The sequence below is a fragment of the Aquarana catesbeiana genome, linkage group LG03, assembly GCF_042186555.1.
Source record: "Aquarana catesbeiana isolate 2022-GZ linkage group LG03, ASM4218655v1, whole genome shotgun sequence".
In the NCBI taxonomy this organism is placed as follows: domain Eukaryota; kingdom Metazoa; phylum Chordata; class Amphibia; order Anura; family Ranidae; genus Aquarana; species Aquarana catesbeiana.
The window spans coordinates 87,105,018-87,120,505 of record NC_133326.1 but is presented as its reverse complement, the minus strand read 5'-3'; the positions used below and the strand labels follow the sequence as shown (position 1 = coordinate 87,120,505).

Below are 15,488 nucleotides of genomic sequence, written 5' to 3'. Positions count from 1 at the left end.
TAAGCAGCTTGCTGAGAGGGTTACAGCAGTTGGTGCGATTATTTGCAGATGGAAGACACACAAAATAACTGTCAATCTCCCTCTGTCTGGGGCTCCATGCAAGATCTCACCTTGTGGAGTTTCAATGATCATGAGAAAAGTGAGGAATCAGCTGAGAACTACACAGGAGAATCTGGTCAATGATCTCAAGGCAGCTGGTAACACATTACGCCGTAAAGGGCTGAAATCCTGCAGCGCCCCGCAAGGTCCCCCTGCTCAAAAAAGCCCATGTATAGGCCCCATCTGAAGTTTGCTAATTAACATTTGAATGATTCAGAGGAGAACTGGGTGAAAGTGTTGTGGTCAGACAAACTCTAGCTCTTTGGCATCAACTCAACTCGCCGTGTTTGGAGGAGGAATGCTGCCTATGACCCCAAGAACACCATCCCCACCGTCAAACATGGGGGTGGAAACATTATGCTTTGGGGGTGTTTTTCTACTAGGGGGACAGGACAACTTCCCTGCAGCAAAGGAACCATGGACGGGGCCCATGTACCATCAAATCTTGGGTGAGAACCACCTTCACTCAGCCAGAGCATTGAAAATGGGTCCTGGATGGGCATGACAATGACCCAAAACACACAGCCAAGGCAACAAAGGAGTAGCTCAAGAAGAAGCATATTAAGGTCCCGGAGTAGCTTAGCCAGTCTCCAGACCTTAATCCCATGGAAAATATGTGGAGGGAGCTGAAGGTTCGAGCTACCAAACGTCAACCTCGGAACCTTAATGACTTGGAGAGGATATGCAAAGAGGAGTGGGACAAAATCCCTCCTGAGATGTGTGCAAACCTGGTGGCCAACTACAAGAAATGTCTGACCTCTGTGATTGCTGACAAGGGTTTTGCCACCAAGTACTAAGTCATATTTTGTAAAGGGGTCAAATACTTATTTCACTCATTAAAATGCAAATACATTTTTAACTTTTTTGAAATGCGTTTTTCTGGATTTTTTTGTTATTCTGTCTCTCACTGTTAAAATAAACCTGCCATTAAAATTATAGACTGATCATTTCTTTGTCAGTGGACAAACATACAAAATCAGCAGGGGAGCAATTTTTTTTTCCCTCACTGTATGTGTGTACCAAATGTCTTTGCATATAGTACCTTGTAAATGTAGAAGTCACAGCCTGTGCAGAGAGCAGATCTGGGTGAGGGGCCCAGCAGGCCCACGTTGCCTGAAAAAATCTACAAGGGGGCATATACAAGACTAGTCCCCCTCTATAAATTGAAAGCAGCGGTGACAAGTCTATTGTATTACAGGAAGCTCCTACACACAAAGGTTCACACTGCATTAATGCAGAGATCTGGTAGAAACACACAAAGACACTTGTGTGATGGGAAAATCAGATGAAAAATACTGCTTTTGAACCGATCGTATGATAATCTGATGGTTAATACACAGCTTTTGAGAGCCGATCACGACATTTCATATTATCCGAAGGGACAAACCCAAAACTTTTTCTCGTACAATACAGAATCATTTGATTTTCATTTCATCAGTACAGTTTTCGTCCAAAAAAATTGAAAGAGCAAGACCACGCTTGCTCGAAACGAAAGAATGCAATACAGTACAATACATCACTTCTGAAGTTGTATTCTGTCGTACGAGAATTTTCCTAAGTTGAGTAACCTCTTTATTTTCAATATGAGACTAGCATGCAAAAAATAAATAAATAAAATGTAAAAAAAGCACGATCATTTGTCCGATATTATCATTGTGTGTACGAGGCTTAAGATTCACATGAGAATAATAGGCCTCTTGTATTTTAACATTTGCTTATCTCCGAGTCCTATATTAAGCTGGGCATTCACGCCCCCTGCCTTCTACAAATATGCATGATCTCATGGTGCATATATAAATGTTTGTAAAGTGTTTGTTGGAGTTGCAAGGACCGGTGGGACAGAGCTTTGGGCTGGGTCAACAAGCTTGCTTTTGACACCTGCTTGAGGTGCTTCTGAGATTTAGAATTTACTGAAAAGTGTATTTGACCTGCAGCTGACCTCCTTTTGACCTGCTTCAAGCTGCTTTTTTATTCTTTTGCCTCACCTAAACGCGGCAGCTTTTAAACTCTGCTAAAAGCCTGTGTGTACATGGACACATGGAAATGGCTTTTATGGAGTTGAGTTCAGAAGCTATGGCAAAAAAATGCCAAAAGCTCCTAAACTCAAGTTTAGGAGCTGCCAATCTACATGAAGCCTTAGGCAGGCGATACATGGGTCGAATTTCGTAACAATTTTCTTTAGAAAATCCTAAGAATTTTCGTTCGTACTTCGCACCATTAGTGGGCTGCAGCAACAGCAGATTTTCGTGCGGCCATCGAATTTGAGTAATCAAACATGATGGAAATTTTTTGAAAAACTAACAATTTACTAATCAATCGTGCGAGAAATGTACATCGAAAAAGAAATGCGCATGTGCAAGAAAAGAAAATTCCCAGAAAGAAAAGAAGATTCCCAGCCACGAAAATTCTTTTCTGTAGCAACATGGTTGGTGGAGTTTCGAAATCAATGGTAGCACCATTGGATCACAAAACGAACTAATGGTGACCTCCAGTGTCAGGGAGAACTGACATCCATCTTCACAGCGTGGGTTACTAGGCATAGTGGGTGTGGTATAGATAAAGTTGGGCGCCAGACACTTTGAGAATGCAAAAAGAGATTTATGATCTCTTAACAGAACTGGGGAGAGAGGGTTAGGGCCTTAACACCCTTGGGGAGATGCAAAATACTTGGCAGACTCAGACAAAAATAGGAATAGAAGAACAGCTATACAGTTCAAGGGCCTTTAAGCTGAATTGCAGCAAACTGCATCTGTAGACCCCTGCACCTTCTATAGCAACTGATCTGGTAACTTCAACTTCAATACAGATCACAACTCACAGGAATAGGATCCAGTTGTAGATCCTGTCACTAAGCTCCCAGTCTCTCACTAAACTCTTAAGATCCCAGCTGCCACTGGATCCCTTGAGCTCCTTCAAAACTATCCTGCTGTAGCTTCCAAGTGTCACTCGCACTGTCACGCTGGGTCCCTGACTTGGCTCTTCAGCTAACCTGCTGAATACTCGGCAAGTGTCACCCACACTGTTCCGCTGGGTCCCTAGCTTGACTCTGCTGAAGCTTTCCCAACTTTTTTTACTGTCCCCGGCTAGTGAAAAAGGCTGCTCTGGTACTTCTTCAGTCGACCACAGAACCTGGCCTCTAAAAACAGGAGAGATTGTCCCCTGCTGGCGGCTGTGTCCCCTTTACCTCTGACTCTGGTTCTCGCGTGCCTCTGGTGACAGAAGTGGTCGTCTCTGACGGCAACTGCTTTCCATCACCTGTGGCAACTACTTAGTTCTCCAGCTGGCAGAAACCCCTGCAACTTGGTTGGGCTCCAAGCCTGAAGCCCCAACCTCGCGCTGCTTGCTTCCAACCTGGATAGGCCTCAGACCGCCAGCAGCCAGGTACTCCCTGATAGGCCTCAGGCCGGGAGCTTTTCAATGTCACCATGCAGGTGGCACCTGACCCCTCACGAATAAATAGGCTCCCCCAGCAAGAAACCCCTGCCAATTGGCTGAGACAAGCCATCCACTCCTAGTCCGGATTTACCAAGCCCTTGTCAATCTAACACCACCTAGTGACAGAAGAGAGCAGTGCATCCAAACCTCATTTAAGAAAAAGGTCAGTGGATCTCCCCAACAATCGGGCAGGCTGGTTATCGCCGAGTAAACTAAATTTGTTAGTAACCCTGCCTAATACCAGGGGGCTACATAAACAAAAAAAGACCGTCAGTTTTGGGAAAAAAAAAAAAAAAAAAACACTTTACTTTTTGCTATAATAAATATCCAAAGAAAAAATTCATCAGTTTAGGCCAATATGTATTCTTCTACATATTTTTGGTAAAAAAATAAAATAAAATCGCAAGCAGCGTATATTGATAGGTTTGCACAACATTTATAGCGTCTACAAAATAGGGGATAGATTTATGGTATTTTTATTATTTTTATTACCTAGTAATGGCGGTGATCAGTGATTTTTAGCGGGACTGCAACGTTCAGATCGGACACTTTTGACATTTTTTTGGGACCAGTGACATTTATACAGCGATCAGTGCTAAAAAAAAAAAAAAAAAAAAAAAAAAAAAGGCACTGATTACTGTATAAAGGTGTTCCCTGGGAGGAGTTCCTAACTGTGGGGGGACTGATGGAGTACAGAGAGATCGCTGTTCCTAACCACTAGGACCAGACGATCACTCTGTACTTCCCTGTCAGAACGGGGTTCTGTTTATTTACATTGACAGATCCCCATTCTGGCTCTCTGTAGAGCGATCGCGGGTGGCCGGCGGACATCGCGGCCACCGGCCATATGCTTCAGCTCTCCCGCCGTGCAGCCGGCATGCGCGCCTGCTAAGCTGTAAAAAGGACCAACGTACAGCTACAGCGATTCTCTGGAAAGAGCCGACCTGCCACAGTATAATGATGGCGGCTGGTCGGCAAGTGGTTAATTGAACAGGCTGAAGTTAGAGACTGATTGGTTTCTATGCAGAAGCTGCACCAGATTTTGCAATCTCCAGTTTTAGTAAATCAACCTTTATGTGTTCTCGTGTGTTGCGTTAACATGGGTTGTAAAGTATGTTTACAGACATAAATAAATGAAGGATCCCTCAAGCAATTTAGGGTAATTTTACTAAACTAGAGCATTTAAGAAAAGCAAAGTCACAAAGTGTTAGCACCATTCAGTGTATTATAGGTTAAATAAAAAGGTTGTATACATCAGAATACCTGACCTATGCGTATCGCAGAGATGCGCACGGAGCCTCAGATGTGAACAGGGGCTATTGAAATAAATGGGGTTTGGCTTGTTGAGCGTTTTAGAGCTATGAGCATCAGTCACACTTGAGCCATGCGGGAACCAGCGCAATTCCTGTGCGGGTTCCCACATTGCATCTCACTTGCAGACAGTTCACACTGCCCTCTGGGAACCGCTGCAGGTGTCAATGTAAAGTTAATGACACCCCCAAAATGGTTCGCAGATAGCAGCACGAAATGTGAAATCAGACAGGAATGGGATCACATGGGTGTGAACACCCATGCGATCGAATTCCAGTGCAGACCAAAAAAAGGGTCCTGCACCATTTTGGTGTGACTGAAGTTTGTATGGCTGAATTTGCATCGCACAGACATCGCATGTGATGTGCACAGCAATGCAGTGTGAATCACATGTGATGGCTGGCATCGCACTAGTGTGAACCCAGCTTAAAGCAGAAAATCACTCGGGTGTTAACAGGGCCATCCAAGATCCTAAAAGTCTTGCAAGAAATGTAGAAAAACACAACTGAATTATTAAAATGTTAGACTTTATTCACACTTCATTAGACAATAGGGATTGCTGAACCAGGAGTGTGCAAGTCTGATGACTGTTGTCAGCGTTCTTGTGGTATACCAGACTAAGGCTAACTATATGAGACATTCAGGACTGCAGGATTTCAAGACAGAAGCCAGATCAAAACTCCCACGCCAAGTGACTAATAACACCCTCAGATCGGAAGTAATCTCCTTAGGCTTCTGCCATCTACAAGAGAAAAACCGCGTAGCCTTAAGCATTTCAAGCACAGAAATCTGAAAATGTTAAGCAGTTTTGTCCAACAAGGGATAACACTTAAATTCATAATAAAGGTCGTCATGGCCAAGCTCAAATAGCTTTACATGTAAACATTTGCTGGACATAGAAATTATCTAAAATTAAAAAGTTGCTAAACCCTGGACCCTGCATTCCCTATATCTGGTCTCCCACAGTACACAGAAATGCAATCATTTTAGTAAATGTAAACTGTTAAATACTTTTTCTCATCAGCAGCATATAGCAGTCTTATGACTTCTATCAGTTTCTGGTTTCAGCTTGAAGGAGGAGTTTTCATTCTGCTCTGACTGTCCTAGGAGGCTGCAGGACTCCTGACCCTCTGTCTGGACTCAACCCCCCCCAATCCAATCAGGCCAGATGGAGGGGTATTGAACCCCTTAAAGTTTGTTTTTGACGGATCGGATCAAAGGTAGCTCAGTGTAAACAGACACAAATATGTTTACTTCCAACTGCCTAAATCAGGTCCGCCTAAAAAAAAAAACAAGCAAGTGGACCCGATCGGACCTCTCACATGAAAGGGGCCTTGGAAGTAGAGAAGTAGTGAAACTCTTCAGTGACTCCTATTGCAGTCTATGGCAATGGCATAGATATTCACCTTTTCTGTTTGTCCTGGGGACTATTTTCACCAGAACAGTTATTGGTGGGTAATTCAAAATGTCAAGTTTAAGGTAAATGGGGGAAATCTTAAAAAAAAAAAAAAAAAAAAAAAAAAAAAATTCTCCTGGTGGCAATCAAGAAGGATTTCCTCTTACTTTGGGTTGATCTTACTTTCTGTGGTGTTCCTGGGACTGGAGAAACAGGAAAAACTCTCCCAGATGAAAAGAAAAAAAAATCACTGGGGATTTATCAACTGTTTATACTATCCAAAGCTAATAATAAATAAAATAAAACCCCACAGGTAACTGCGGCTGTAATACAAATATCAAATGATTTGATAAAATAAAAAATAAAAAGATACAAATATATATATAAGTATTTTCCAAACAATCATTTTAAGATTTGCAACACAGCTGTTTGGCCATCTGTAATATGATTTTTGTCTTTTGTTCTATGCGTATTGTAGCCTACAGCTAACATACCAGTGGTTGTGAAGTCCTTACCATTTTCTAGTTGTACATAAACTGTTCCTTAGCATTTCAGCAATTTGGTGTTAAAAAAAAAAATGACATCTGCCAAAAATGTGCAAGACAACATTCTATAGTAGTCGAGAATAACTTCACTACAAGTCAAACATAACGCAACAATTTTGTCCCATGCTGATGTCCTCATCAAGTTGTATATTTTAAGAATACGAGAAAACTGCGGCCCTTGGGTGGTCTGTGACCAAGCATTACCATAAGAGAAATTGTGTATTTAGATTGACCACTAATAAACACATCTGCTGCTGCAGATGGTTTTAGTACTAACTACATAATGCCAGAGCCAACAAAAGCTTCATGTGAAGATAACCACATAAAAATCTAAAAGGAATCAATGGCACAACAATTGAGACACATTTAACATGGAGTAGCTGTAATTATTATATAACATGTACAATAGACATTCCCCTCTAAACTACTGCTATTAACCCTAATTTAGGGCTACAATACAAAATAAAACTGGCAATACCTTAAAGTAACCCCCCGTTCTCCCAATACATTGGAAAGTAGCAGCAGGAATATACTGTAGGAACCTACCCACTTTTTGTCCAGTGTATTCAGGTCACACATTGCTTAAAGTGATTGTAAACCCTGTTACACCACTTTTACCTACAGGTAAGCCTATAATAAGGCTTACCTGTAGGTACTGTGAATATTTACTAAACTTTCGGTTTAGGAGATAGTCACTGTATCCGCATGTACTGACGTCATCGGCACATGCTCACTGAAGAAACGGCCAGCTTGTGCCATTTCTTCAGGAGACATTCTGTGACAGGTGGCTCCCGTGAATCCGGAAATCACTCCAGTCAGAGCGGTGTGCGGGAATGCTGCAACAGCTTCGAGCTAAGGTAAGTATTTCATAATCAGCTAGTATGCAATGCATACTAGCTGATTATGCCTTTGTCTTGCAGGTTTTTTTTGAGTTTACAACTTCTTTAAGATAATTAAAATAAAGCTCACTGTATTAATGGAGTGAAATTAAAAGTGATAGACAGCCACGTAATAACTACTGGAATAGGTGGCAATACTGGCCTGACACCTGTTAAATGTCAGTTGCTATGCATTCTTGTACTTTGCTTACTACATCATTTACTAACCAAGTCATCAAAACATTACGTTTATTACAATGTAAATTTTAGACAAATATTTTTAAATTGAATCTTAAAGGTTACGGCTGGATTATGGTGCCAAACCCAGAGTGCTTGCGCCTCTATATAATATAAAAAAAATAAATAAAAATAAATGTCAGCAATGAAGTCTACATTTCTAGCCTCACCACTAGGTTTCCAAAATCTGTAGATTACAGTTCCTAAAAACTTGTACCGTGCTGAAGTATGGGGTATTGTGTGTCCCGCATTTGACAGCTAGCAGCACACACTGACAGATGGGGCTGTCATTTACAGCTCTGTGCTTCATTAAAAAAAAAATGGGAAAAAAAAACAGTAAGGTTTCTGATTGTGGGATTGGCATAACAGCTATGGCATGGTGATCACACGGGATTTGCTGGAAAATAAATTTCTCAGTTGTCGGTCAAGATTTTTATTCTGTGTCTACAGTAAGGGTATACAGAAAAAAAAACAAAAAAAAAAAAAAAACAAAACATTTTTTTTAAAAAGGAGACCATCACAATGTTAAAAAAAAAGAAAAAAAGAAGGATGAAACAAAAGTCTCTTTTTATCCATTTGAAAGTTTAACATAATAAATAGGGTACAGTTATTTCAAAAATCAGTGTACTAAATGAAGTATATTTACATAAAACAATGTTTGGGTAGGTAAATTAGTCAGAGCTGCAGTTAAAGTAATCAATGCATATGGATGTGGTTTAAAGTCCAACTCCAGGAAAATTACAATTCCCCCGAAGCAGTGGGAACAATACTGTAAGGGTTTATTGCCAGTTTAGTCTAAGGGTGGAGGATTTCCGAATAATATTTGCCTTGTGGCTCACTCTGCCTTCACCTAGAGTTGCTCCGTTGCAGCCCAATATATTACATGAAAACATTGATGTTCCACCTACAGACCGGAGCTTTGGGTTAATGACGGAAACGCAGAGAGGAATCAGGCAAGTAAAACAATGTCTTTTGTAATCCCTAGACCCTTCAATTTCCTTGCTAAATATTTATCATTTAACGTCCTCCAGGTAGTTTAACCAAAAAATAAGCCTGCCTCCCTGAGGCATTACCACCAGAGCACCCTGAATTTGGTATACTGCTGGAGACAGTGGTGCTGATGTCACCATATCAGCACTGCTCTCCTACAACAGCCAAGCCTTCACAGACCTGAAAAGAGAAGCAGTTCTGCATCACATGGCTAGCCTGAAGACCCCAGCAGGCCATATCTCCATACCCCATTCCCCCAACTTTCACCACCCCTGCAGCCCCCCTTCGCACCAAACCTTCCTCCTCCTCCTCCTCCTCATCTCCTCCCCCCCCCCCCCCCAAGCTCCATTCCCTACACCCATCGCACTAAATCCTCCTCCTCCTTACAGATCTGTGTGTGGCAGGCACACTGAATTGGGATTCTTCCCCCATCGATCATTAGCATGCAGCAACAGGTTAGTAGTAAAATACCAATAACCAAATTTTAGTACAATTTTGATTTATTTATTATGCCCCTCCTACACAACATTTCTGAATGCCAATAGACATACATATTGATTTTATCTTAATGTTTACTTTTATTGTATTTACTTTTATTTTTTTGGCAATGTGTTTATATATTGAGACTCATTTATAGCATCTTATAGAATCTGATTATCATATTTAGACCAATTATTTTCTGTACAGCGCTTATAGGATTTATTTGATTGCATTTTAATTTTATAAGACTTTTGACATACATCTATCTAAACTATGTTTTTAGCTTCCACCTTTCCAGTTCTACATATTAACATTGCTCTATATCTAGCTACCTATCTATACACACCATATCTCACAAAAGTAAGTACACCCCTCGCATTTATGTAAATATTTTATTCCATCTTTTCATGTGACAACACTGAAGAAATGACACTTTGCTAGAACGTAAAGTAGTGAGTGTACAGCTTGTATAACAGTGTAAATTTGCTGTCCCCTCAAAATAACTTAAAAGAGAAGTATGGGTTTGTTTTTTTTTGTTTTTTTAATTCATACTTACCTAGGTGGATGGAGCATCAGACCGATGCTGCAGCTGTCCCCCACCGTCTCTGCACTGAGAACTGACCCACCAAACATCACCGATGTTCTCACAGATCCCCCAGAGGAAAGCTCCTGTCAGTCAGCGTCTCTCTGCATCTCCACGCTCACTGCAGCGCTGAGCTGTGGCGGGGCGGGAGAGGCTGCCATCAATTAAGGCAGCTGGCGGATTCAGACTTGGAAGTCGGGATGACACACTGCCTCAACTGATGGCAGTGACGTCAGCAGAGAGCGGACTTCAGACCATTCTCTGCTGAAAACGGGTCACAGGAGTGCAAAACTGATTGCACTCCTGTGACCCATAGGAGAAGCCCAGTCTAAAAAGCTCAGGCTGGACTTCTCCTTTAACACACAGTCATTGATGTCTAAACTGCTGGCAAAAAGTGAGTACACCCTTAAGTGAAAATGTCCAAATTGAGCCCAATTAGCCATTTTCCCTCCCCCGGTGTCATGTTGTGACTCGTTAGTGTTACAAGTTCTCAGGTGTGAATGGGGAGCAGTTATTGCTCTCACTCTCGCATACCGATCACTGGAAGTACAACATGGCACCTCATGGCAAAGAACTCTCTGAGGATCTGAAAAAAATAATAGTTGCTCTACATAAAGATGGCCTAGGCTATAAGAAGATTGGCAAGACCCTGAAACTGAGCTGCAGCATGTGTCCAAGACCATACAGCGGTTTAACAGGACAGGTTCCGCTCAGAACAGGCCTCGCCATGCTCGACCAAAGAAGTTGAGTGCACGTGCTCAGCATCATAGAGGTTGTCTTTGGGAATAGACCTATGAGTGCTGCCAGCATTGCTGCAGAGGTTGAAGGGGTAGGGTGTCAGCCTGTCAGTGCTCAGACCATACGCCGTACACTGCATCAAATTTGTCTGCATGGCTGTCGTCCCAGAAGGAAGCCTCTTCTAAAGATTATGCATAAGAAAGCCCGCAAACAGTTTGCTGAAGACAAGCAGACCAAGGACATGGATTACTGGAAGCATATCTTGTGGTCTGATGAGACCAAGATAAACTTATTTGGTTCAGATGTTGTCAAGCGTGTGTGGCGGCAACCAGGTGAGGAGTACAAACAGTGTCTTGACTACAGTCAAGCATGGTGGTGGGAGTGTCATGGTCTGGGGCTGCATGAGTGCTGCTGGCACTGGGTATCTACAGTTCATTGAGGGAACCATGAATGCCAACATGCACTGTGACATACTGAAGCAGAGCATGATCCAATCCTTTCGGAGAATGGGCCGCGGGGCAGTATTCCAACACCATAACGACCCCAAACACACCTCCAAGATGACCACTGCCTTGCTTAAGAAGCTGAGGGTAAAGGTGATGGGCTGGCCAAGCATGTCTCTAGACCTAAACCTTATTGAGCATCTGTGGGGCATCCTCAAACAGAAGGTGGAGGGGCACAAGGTCTCTAAAATCCACCAGCTACATGACGTTGTCATGAAGGAGTGGAAGAGAACTTCAGTGGCAACCTGTGAAGCTCTGGTGAACTCCATGTCCAAGAGGGTTAAGGCAGTGCTGGAAAATAATAGTGGCCACACAAAATATTGACACTTAGTGCCCAATTTGGACATTTTCACTTAGGGGTGTACTCACTTTTGTTGCCAGGGGTTTAGACATTAATGGCTGTGTGTTGAATTATTTTGAGGGGGCAGCAAATTTACACTGTTATACAAGCTGTACACTCACTACTTTACATTGTAGCAAAGTGTAATTTCTTCAGTGTTGTCACATGAAAAGATATAATAAAATATTTCCAAAAATGTGAGGGGTGTACTCACTTTGGGAGACTGTACATATCTATATATCCAGTTGTACTGCGGCAGGTTGGCAAGGCTGCGCGAATCGCCGTCGTTGTACGTCAGCTCTTAAAGAAGGCTGAAGGAAGCACGTGTGCCGCGTCCCCTGAGCCGGTGGCTGGCGGCCGCAATGTCCGCCGGCCACCCGCGATCGCTCCTCACAGAGACAGAATGGGGATCTGTCAATGTAAACAGATGGATTCCCGTTCTGTCAGGGAAGTAGAGAAAGATCTGCTGTTCCTAGTAATCAGGAACAGCTTTCTCTCTCTACTCCGTCAGTCCCAACCCCCCCCCCCCTTTAGAAACACTTCCCTAGGACACATTTAACCCTTTGATCGCTCCCTAGTGTTAACCCCTTTCCTGCCAGTGACATTTATACAGTAATCAGTGGATATTTTTAGCTCTGATCGCTGTATAAATGTCACTGGTCCCAAGAGTGTGTCAAGTGTCTGATCTGTCCGCCGTAATGTCGCAGTTCTGATAAAAGTCGCAGAACCCTGCCATTACTAGTAAAAATAATAATAAAAATGCCAGAAATCTATCCCCTATTTTGTAGACTCTAACTTTTGTGCCAACCAATCAATATACGCTTATTGTGATATTTTTTTTTACCAAAAATATGTAGAATACATATTGGCCTAAACTGATGAAGAAATTTTTTTTTCTGGGATATTTATTATAGCAAAAAGTAAAAAATATTGCTTTTTTCAAAACTGCATAAAATAAAAACCACAGAGGTGATCAAATACCACCAAAAGAAAGCTCTATTTGTGGGAACAAAATGACATAAATTTTGACTGGGTACAACATCGCACGACTGCGCAATTGTCAGTTAAAGCAACGCAGTGTCGTATCACAAAAAATGGCCTGGTCATTAACGGGGCAACTCCTTCCGGTCCTTAAGTGGTTAAAGCAGTATTGAACTCAAAAATAAAAATGTAATATACTGCAATCCTTACCTATCTTTAAAGGAGTTGTAAAGGCAGAAGTTTTTTTTTATCTTAATGCATTCCATAAATTAGGATAAAAAACCCTTTGTGTATAGCAGCCACCCCAGCACCCCCCTAATTACTTACCTGAGCCCCCTCTCTCTCCAGCGATGTCCACGAATGTTTAAGCCATTCGGGATACTCCTCCTGATTGGGTGAGGCACAGCAGCAGTGCCATTGGCTCCTTGCGGCTGTCAAAGTTGGTCAGCCTATCAGGGGAGAGAGGGGGTGGGCCGGGTCAGGACTCTGTGTCTGAATGGACACACGGAGCTGTGACTCAGCTCCAGTGCCCCCATAGGAAGCTGCTGACTGTGGGGGCACTTGATTGGAGGGAGGGGCCAGGAACAACAAAGAGCGACATGAGAAGAGGGGGATCCGGGCTGCTCAGTGCAAAACCAACGGCACAGAGGAGGTAAATATATCATTTGTTTTTTGTTTTTTAAAAACAAGACTTTACAATCACTTTAAAATGTGGTGATTGCATTTGTTTTTTTTTAGGCTTTTATCAACTTGCAATCAAGCCAGTACCAAATTTCTTTTGTTAGGGTGGCTCCTCTATATTGGGGAACAAAGGAATCCCCCTTGTACAGCAGCATTGTCTGGAGAGGGTAATGTTGGATGGACTAATGGATTCAGATAGTCATTGATACTTTAAAAAGTCCAACACATTTAAACCTAATTCAAGCAAGTTGAGACACTGTAAAAATCTACATAAAACCATTTTATTTGCAATAGAAAACATATCAAATGTTTAAACTGAGAAAATGGTCATTTTAAGAAAAAAATAGGGCAATTTTAAAATTGATGCAGCAACAAGTCACAAAAAAAAAAGTTGAAACAGGGCAACAAAAAGCTAGCAAAGTACAACCCCAATTCCAAAAATGTTGGGACAGGGCCATGTTTACCATGGTGCAGCATCCCCTCTTAGAACACTCTAAACATCTGGGATCTGAGGGGACCAGTTGCTGGAGTTTTGGGAGAGGAATGTTGTCCAATTCTTGTTCGAGTATATGCTGTCCTAAAAACCTGGATTTACAGTATCTTTCAGCATTTATGGTGCCTTTCAGATATGCAAGTTGGCCAGTCCATACACATTAATGCATCCCCATAGCATCAGAGATGCAGGCTTTTGAACTGAGCACCTCTTCACATTAGTCCAGGGGACGCAAGCGCTCATGGTTTCCAAAAAAAATGTCAAATTTTGATTTGTCTAACCACAGAGAAGTTTTCAACAGACCATTTTAAATCAGCTTTGGCCCAGAGAAGATGGTTGAGTTTCTGGCTCAGCTTCTTTGCATTAAAGAGCAATAAGTAATATTTTTAGATGGTGCAGCGAACTGTGTTCACAGACACTGATTTTTGAAAGTATACCTGAGCCCATGCAGTGATGTCTTTCACAGAATCATGCCTGTTTTTAATGCAGTGCCATCTGAGGGCCCCAAGATCATGGGCATCCAAATATTACGTTTTGGCCTTGTCCCTTGTGCACAGAGATTTCCCCAGATTCTGAGAATCTTTTCAACTATACACTGTAGATGATATATTTAAAGTCTTTACAATTTGATGTTGAGGAACATTGTACTGAAATTGTTCCTCAATTTTTTGATGCAGATTTTCACTGATTGGTAAACCTCTCCCAATCTTTACTTCTGAGACACTGACTATCTAAGATGCCCTTTTTTATCCAATCAGGTTACTGACCTGTTGCCAATTAATCAAATTAGTTGTAAAATGTTCTTCCAGCTCTTCCATGTAAGGCCCCTTTCACACGATCGGACTCTTCAGGTCCGCCTGTCAGTTTTAATGGCGGACCTGAACGGGCGCTCCATGTTAGCCTATGGAGTGACGGATGTCAGAGGAGACATGTCCACTGACATCCGCCCCGTCCGATCCACTAAAAGCAGACGGATGGCCCTATGTCCAGGTCCGTCGCTGGCGGATCGGATTGGGTGAGATCTGATGATAACGGACATGCCGTCCATTTTCGTCCGATCCCACCATAGGCGGCAGCGGAGATCAACGGACAGATCTCCCGCTGAGCCGGCGGACCAAGGCGGGCTCCCTGGAAACGGAGTCCGCCTCGTGTAAATGAGGGCTTACTACCACTTACTTTGCCAGCTTTTTGTTGCCCTGTCCCGACTTTGAGACGTATTGCTGCCATCGAGTTCAACATTTTTTTTTTTCTTCTTAAATGGAACATTTTCTCAGTTTAAACATCTTATATGTTTTCTATTGTACATAAAATATGGGTTTATAGGATTTGCAAATCATTGCAAAGTTTTTATGTAGAGTTTACACAGCTTCCCAACTTTCTGAAATTTGGGTTGACCACTGTAAAAATATTAAATGGTTTGTCTGAACCCTTTCACTTCCACTTTTGCTGCACAGTTTGGTCCGTTAACTGATGAAAGCTTCAGGATCTGGGGTCCGTAGGGATGGCCCTGGACCTGTAAAGCATCCTGAGGCTGACTAAACTCATTGCACCAAGTTCTGAGGTGAGCAACCAAGAGGAATCCAGTGCCTGAAACTTTAAAGGCTATACCCACATTATGGGGTCTGGGTGCAGTTCCCAAGATTTTACAGAGGTATCACCAATCCAGGTTGCACTGCTTCTATTGTATAGTATTATAAGACAGTCAGGAGTTTGATTGACGAGTTGATTGAAGAGTTAAGTAAAATAAGAAACTAGTTAAAAGAAGAGTGACTCCTTCATAAAGGAGAACAGGAATATC

General features: G+C 42.3%; 1 protein-coding gene across 13 annotated transcripts in view; it reads right to left on the bottom strand.

Annotated features, from left to right (window-relative positions):
• Positions 1-15,488, bottom strand: part of TCF12 (transcription factor 12) — a 278,333-nt gene that overhangs the window by 173,814 nt on the left and 89,031 nt on the right. The window lies entirely within an intron of this gene.